This window comes from Cibotium barometz, chromosome 16 (genome assembly GCF_041138505.1).
Source record: "Cibotium barometz isolate CiBa-2024 chromosome 16, ASM4113850v1, whole genome shotgun sequence".
Classification (NCBI taxonomy): domain Eukaryota; kingdom Viridiplantae; phylum Streptophyta; class Polypodiopsida; order Cyatheales; family Cibotiaceae; genus Cibotium; species Cibotium barometz.
The window spans coordinates 27,488,141-27,494,924 of NC_141061.1; positions in this window are offsets into that span (position 1 = coordinate 27,488,141).

The window sequence follows — 6,784 nt, forward strand, 5'->3', positions numbered from 1 at the left end:
GGGTATCCACTTTACACTTTACTTATATTCTTTATTTTTTTTCTCAGATGGCAAGAACAAAAAAGATAAAAAGAAAAGTGGGGGCAGGAATAGGTCTTGCTAGTAAGGTAGCAACAACTGTAAATGTAGAACATGTACTTATAAAGGGAAAATCTATCGATCTTTTGAAGGATCATGGAAGGGCTAGATGGTCTCACAAAAGAGACATCAAAAAGCACAGAAGGTACTTATAAATGCTATCTCGAAGAGCTACCTTTTCAGAGATTATGTAGAAGCAATATCAGACCTTAAAAGCTTTTAGGTGGCAAGAGGCTTATTTGTAAGAGGCTTTAGAAGAGTTATTAATCAAGTTTATGCAAAGACAATTATATATTGGTTGTATATGCTCATAAGGTTACACATATAAATAAAGATATGCATTCTCTAAAAAGAGTGCATTATAGATTCGATAAGCAATTGAGCCCATCCCATGGACAAATAAAAAAACCTTTGAAATACTAAAATATCCCTCCAGGCAAGGGCGGGATAAAGATTGAAGTAGCCCATGATGTTAATACAAGGAAGGCAACTGATTTAAACTTGAAAAAGTATCAGAAACTAGTAGAACAAAGGGCTCAAGAAGCGCAATAGAGTGTGATCACATTGGATGCAAACACTATGAACAACAATCACTCTCACACATGTCTCAAGGCTACCCATGCAGAGAGAATATTGACTACCACACTTGAAAGCATGGCCATTCTAAGAGGCAGGAGAAGGAAGATCAATGATATAATCATTCCTCTCTTTAAGGTATACACTAGGCTCTTCATGATATTCCAGAACATTGTTTAAAAAGACATACATTATGAAACAAACTTTTTTTTAAAGTCTCTTAATGACAGAGAAATCAGATGACATTCAAAGCTAAGTTTGGGTAGTGGATTCTACGTTCTTAGCTTACATCAGAGGATGTAAATAGAAGAGAAGATGAATTAAGATATTGGTTCAATCGTGCCCCTTCATCACTGTTTGTCAAAGTTTTGTTGTTCGCTTATCATGAAAGGTGCTCCCTCTCTCTCTTTATTTATACAAAAGAATTTTCTAATGAAAATGTCCCTTAGTATTAATCATTTCAAGAGCCAGTGGAGCTTAATAATAATTGATAATGAATGAAAAGCATCATATTTCATGAGTTTAGTTCTTGATCTTCATGGAGATGTAAAACTATAAGTATTTGTTTTAAGGTACCTCACTGTGGAATAATGGAAACCCTAAAGCAAAAGCACGGTTACTGTTTGTCAAAGTTTTGTTGTTCGCTTATCATGAAAGGTGCTCCCTCTCTCTCTTTATTTATACAAAAGAATTTTCTAATGAAAATGTCCCTTAGTATTAATCATTTCAAGAGCCAGTGGAGCTTAATAATAATTGATAATGAATCAAAAGCATCATATTTCATGAGTTTAGTTCTTGATCTTCATGGAGATGTAAAACTATAAGTATTTGTTTTAAGGTACCTCACTGTGGAATAATGGAAACCCTAAAGCAAAAGCACGGTTGCCCCTTCCAATGCACTATAAGAAAACCATGGCATATGTCATAATGTCTCTATATGATTTTAATGTTTGCTCATTTTTTTAATTTACAATGTATAGATTTGTGAAGCATACAAAAACAATAATAGAGTGTATGGCATTAATAGAAGATTTGTATGGAGCAATGAATACTTATTGAGATTATTATGATATTAAATCTTTCAGATTAGCAAGTCCCTATGCAGACCGATGCTCACACATGTGGGTGAAGAGTAATCGCCAACGTAATTAAATTTATAGACTATCGTTTTTTCAATGAAATGAATGATGTGAAGGTGAGAAATCCGATGATGGTTTTATCTTTCTTCTTGGTATTTTATTTAAAGATGATGCTCTTAATATTTTTTTTCTTGGTGAGAAATCCGATAATGGTTTTATCTTTCTTCTTGGTATTTTATTTAAAGATGATGCTCTTAATTTTTTTTCTTTAATTATTTTTGTCATTATCTTTATTTAAATGACTACATGTGACTAACTCGTGCATCATTGATTCAAAAAATGGTAGTTGTTGCTATAGCACTAAACCAAGGAGAATAACATACACACCAGATGCAAAAAGAACACCAAAAATAAGAAAAATAATACTCTCTGCTTCTCCATCTTTGAAAAAGGCAGGGATTAATCCTCTTTGAAAAATACCAAAATAAGACTTTAAAAAAAGTATCACCAAAAGAATGTTTTAGTAAAAACTATGAGCAATAGTTTTTCATTATGAAAAAATTCTTATTATAAAATAGTTATAAATAAAACCTAATCAAATTATATATTATTCTATTGAGTTTTTTTTGAGATATATGCTTGTAATTTTAGTGCGAGAGCATGTATACTAATTCTAAGTTGTGATGTTTTTTGCACAACATTTTTCTCTTCTCTTTGGATCAACTAGTTTTGTTGAATTATTCATGTCTCTAGAGTAGTGTCAAAAGTTTTCTCTATTAGTTCCTCAAAATTGTATAAGAATTGTTAAGTTTTAGTAAGTTTTCAAACAATTAGCATGCTATTATGTTAATGAATTAAAGTACTAACCAAGATAAGGGTTTACATTTTAGAACTGAATGAATTCATCTTCTTGTATTATTGTTCTAACCATAGCATACATAAGACTACCAACTGCGGAAGCATAAGGGATCTTGGCCATGGCAGCCCGCTCGTCATCTGACTTAGGGTTGTCATCCTGTGAAAGTTTCACATATGGAGGTAAAGGAGTAGAGAGACTCTTCACCTCATCCATGCTGAAACGTTTCAACACCTTCCCAATGTATTCTTTCTGAGACAAGTGGAGAGTTCTCTTACCCCTGTCCCTAAGAATACGCATGCCAAGTATATGATTGGCATTACCAAGATCTGTCATCTCAAAAGTCTTATGCAGCTCGTTCTCTTTAGTGCAACCAATTCTTGAGTGCAACTCCCAATAAGCATATCATCCACATACAAAATGAGGATGAGAAGACTCCCATCTGAAGCCTTCTTGTTGGTGTATAGGCAGTGATCCTCCTTACTTCTTTTGTACCCTTGAGAATTCATGAAAGCAACAAACTTATGATACCATTCCCTGGGTGCCTGCTTCAAGCCATAGAGACTCTTTTGGAGCTTAGAGACAAGACCCTCTTTCCCTTTGACTGCAAAACCCTCTGGCTGCTGCATATAAATCTCCTCATGGAGATCCCCGTGTAGTCATTTTGACCACAGGTGAGAAGATATCAAAATCAATCCCCTTCTCTTGCTTGAAACCCTTTGCAACCAACCATGCCTTATACTTAGGTGAGGAGTCTGCAGGTGCTACCTTAAGCTTGTAAACCCATTTGCACGGCAATACCTTCATCCCTGCAGGCAAAGACACCAAGTCCCATGTTGCATTCTTTTTCAGAGAGGCCATTTCAGAGAGGCCATTTCAGATTGCATGGCTTTTTCCCACTTCAAATGATCATCCCTCTGCATAGCCTCCTTCTTAAAGCATGAGGGCTCTCCACAATCTGTGAGCAATACAAAGTCAAACCCAGGAACAAACCTGTCTAGAGGACGAGTTGGTCGGGTAAATTTTCTGACCCATGGAGCACCTGGAGCTGGCTGTTGGAAAAATAGGTGGTTGTACCACCTCTTCCTGCTGTATTTCCATGTTCTGTTGCTCAATATTTTGTGGCTAAATTTGAGGCAACACTTCTGCCACCTCTTGAGGTTCAACATGAGCCTTTTCTGCATCATTTTGGGGCTGGGGCTGTATTTGCTGCTGTACAGCCCCTTGGATTTTGATGTCTATGATGCACATCATCTTCATCAATAACCTTTCTGACTTCCTGAGTCTTTGGGGCTGTTTTATATATGCATGTTTCATGAAAAATGACATCATTATTGCGTATAAGCTTTTTAGCTTCAGGATCCCACAATCTATAACCCCATTCACCACTGTCTCACCATAGCCCAAAAAGATGCATCTGCGAGATGTGGGATCAAGTTTGGTCCTATCTTCCCTACGTATGTGCACAAACGCAACACAACCAAACACTCTCAAGTGCTTATATGAGGGTGGCTTTCCCGTCCATAATTCTTCAGGCACTTTGAGTCCCACTGTCCTATTCGGTGACCTATTAATCAAGTGAACAGTTGTTTGCACAGCTTCAGCCCAAAACCCATGGGGTAACGCAGCGTGTGACAACATACTTCGAACCTTCTCTTGAATGGTTCGATTCATACGCTCTGCAACACCATTTTGGGGGGGATTATAGGGAGGAGGTAACTCCCTTTTGATACCCTTACTGTCACAAAACTCTTGAAAAGCATTTGACATGTATTCCCCACCATTATCGGAGAGTAAACACTTGAGTTTCTTACTGGTCTGATTTTCAACCATAGCAAGAAACCTTTGAAAAATACCAAATACCTCACTCTTCAAGCGAAAAGGGTATGCCCACGAGAAATCATCAATAAAAGTCACCATATAACGAGCTCCTCCCAAAGATAACTGAGGCATTTCACACACATATAACGAGCTCCTCCCAAAGATAACTGAGGCATTTCACACACATCAGTATGAAGGAGATCCATTGGAGAACTCCTTAGTGACAAATGCTTGGAATGTGGACCCTGAGTTTGCCGTCCATAAATACAATGATCACAGTTAGACAAATCAACAAACTTATACAAAGGCAAGTAACCAAAACGGGCCAAGGTTTCCATTCCTTTGACACTCATGTGTCCCAACTGGCCATGCCACAGTGAAATATTTGGCAGCTCGGTTGCATTTACAAGAGAATGTCCAACGACATCTGAAGCTATAAGATGATACAAAGTGTCAATCTTCGGTCCTTTGGCATATACCATTTGACCCTTCTTGATTTTCCACTGTTTCCCACCAAAAGTAGTGTAGAAATTTGCATCATCAAGCTGCCCTGTACTTACCAAATTCTTTTTTAGCATAGGAACATGTCTGACATCCTTGAGCATAAAGTGATTACCATCTGCAAAAGCAAGCTGAATATCACCAATTCCAGTGATCTGACAAGCATGGTTGTCCCCCAAATAAACACATCCATAATTCCCACTGGAATACGTAACAAAACTCTCCTCATAAGGAGTCACATGAAAGGATGCACCTAAGTCAACAATCCAATCCAGCTTGTCTGCTAAATCACCGGCAATGAGTGAGTGTGCATTCACATTAGACACGAAAAGCACATCAAGGAATGATATAACCTCAGGAACATGAGGTTCAGGAACATAAGGTACAATAGCACCATCTGTCACTGCATTAAGCTCTTCTATTCACACTGCTCTTGCCTTTGCCTTTTACATCTTTTGCATTTGCATCTTCACCTTTGCTCTCTACCTTGCCTACCTTCTTGTCCACTTTCCATTTGAAGCAAAACTTTTGAATGTGTCCCTTTTTGCCACAATAAAAGCATTCCATATCTTTCTTTGAGCGGGACTTGCTCCTTGACTTACCATTGTTGCCTCTTCCCCTTGATTGAGATCTCCCACGTGCATTCAAAGCACTAGAGGCTTTGCCACTATGATTGTTCCTGCGGTTCATCTCCTCAGTGAGAAGAGAACTCTCCACATCAGTGTATGACAAGCCTGTAAAAGCAGGAGCACTGTTACTCACTGCTGTCCTGAAAGTATCCCAACTTTCGGGAAGTGTGCAAAGCAATAGAACACCCTTCATATCCTCATCAATGTTCATCTTTTGAGCAATAAGTTTGCTCACAAGGTCGTTGAACTCATTGAGATGAGTTCCCATTGGTGTACCCTCTTTCATCTTCATTTCAAAGATCTTTTTCATCAAGTACACCCTGCTGCTTGCACTTTCCTTTGCATAAAGACTGCTTAGCTTTTGCCAAACTCCCCACGCGGTAGTCTCACTTGCCACATTGAAGTAGACATTCTTTGACACGGACAACAAAATTGTATACTTGGCAAGATCATCAAAAGTTCCAGCCATGCATCATCATCCATATCATTGGGTTGAACGCCTTGTAGCCTGATTGGCTTGATAAGCTTTTTGATGACCACCAACACACCACATATTTGCTCCTTCCAATAGTTGAAGTTCACTTGGCCCTCCAACTTTTCAATGGTGTAGCTCCCGCCTTGAGAAATCTTAACTTGGGAGGATGAAGCCATTGCTTTAGTTGAAAGAAGACTCTTACAAAAAAAAAGTCTTGCAAAATCATACTCCCTGAGCAGAAGCACTCCCACTTAACGTGATCTGTTAAAGACCACTTTGCATCCACAAAACACCTTGCTCGAATTTCTGTCGAGCTCTGTATGTTACTGTTTTTCTTCACTTTTCCTCAACAAAGAGATGTCAAAACTGTCCCAAAACTGTCCTAAAACAGTAATGAACAGATCGAACCTGATTTTCCAAATTTTCCAAGCTCAACAGAGCTTCCAAGACTGTATATCTTCCCCCTAACTGAGTTACACAATTCTGAAACGAAATTGGCCAAAAGCCCTTTGATTTCACCTCAAAAATAGAGGGATTTGGGAAGATTCCAGAGCAAGCATAAACTCCACCAACGCTTTTGAAGCAAAATTTCCAGAAAGCCCTTTGATTTGTGACACTACAATCACTCCAAATGCATTCCCGGGCACCAATTACAGCATGTCAAGTGCGCCAAAAGCATGTAAACCTCCAAAAGGCAAAAGCCCTTTGTTTCAACTGCCAAATGTAGCACAAAGGCCACACAATCCACTGCCAAAGTGACGATGTACCT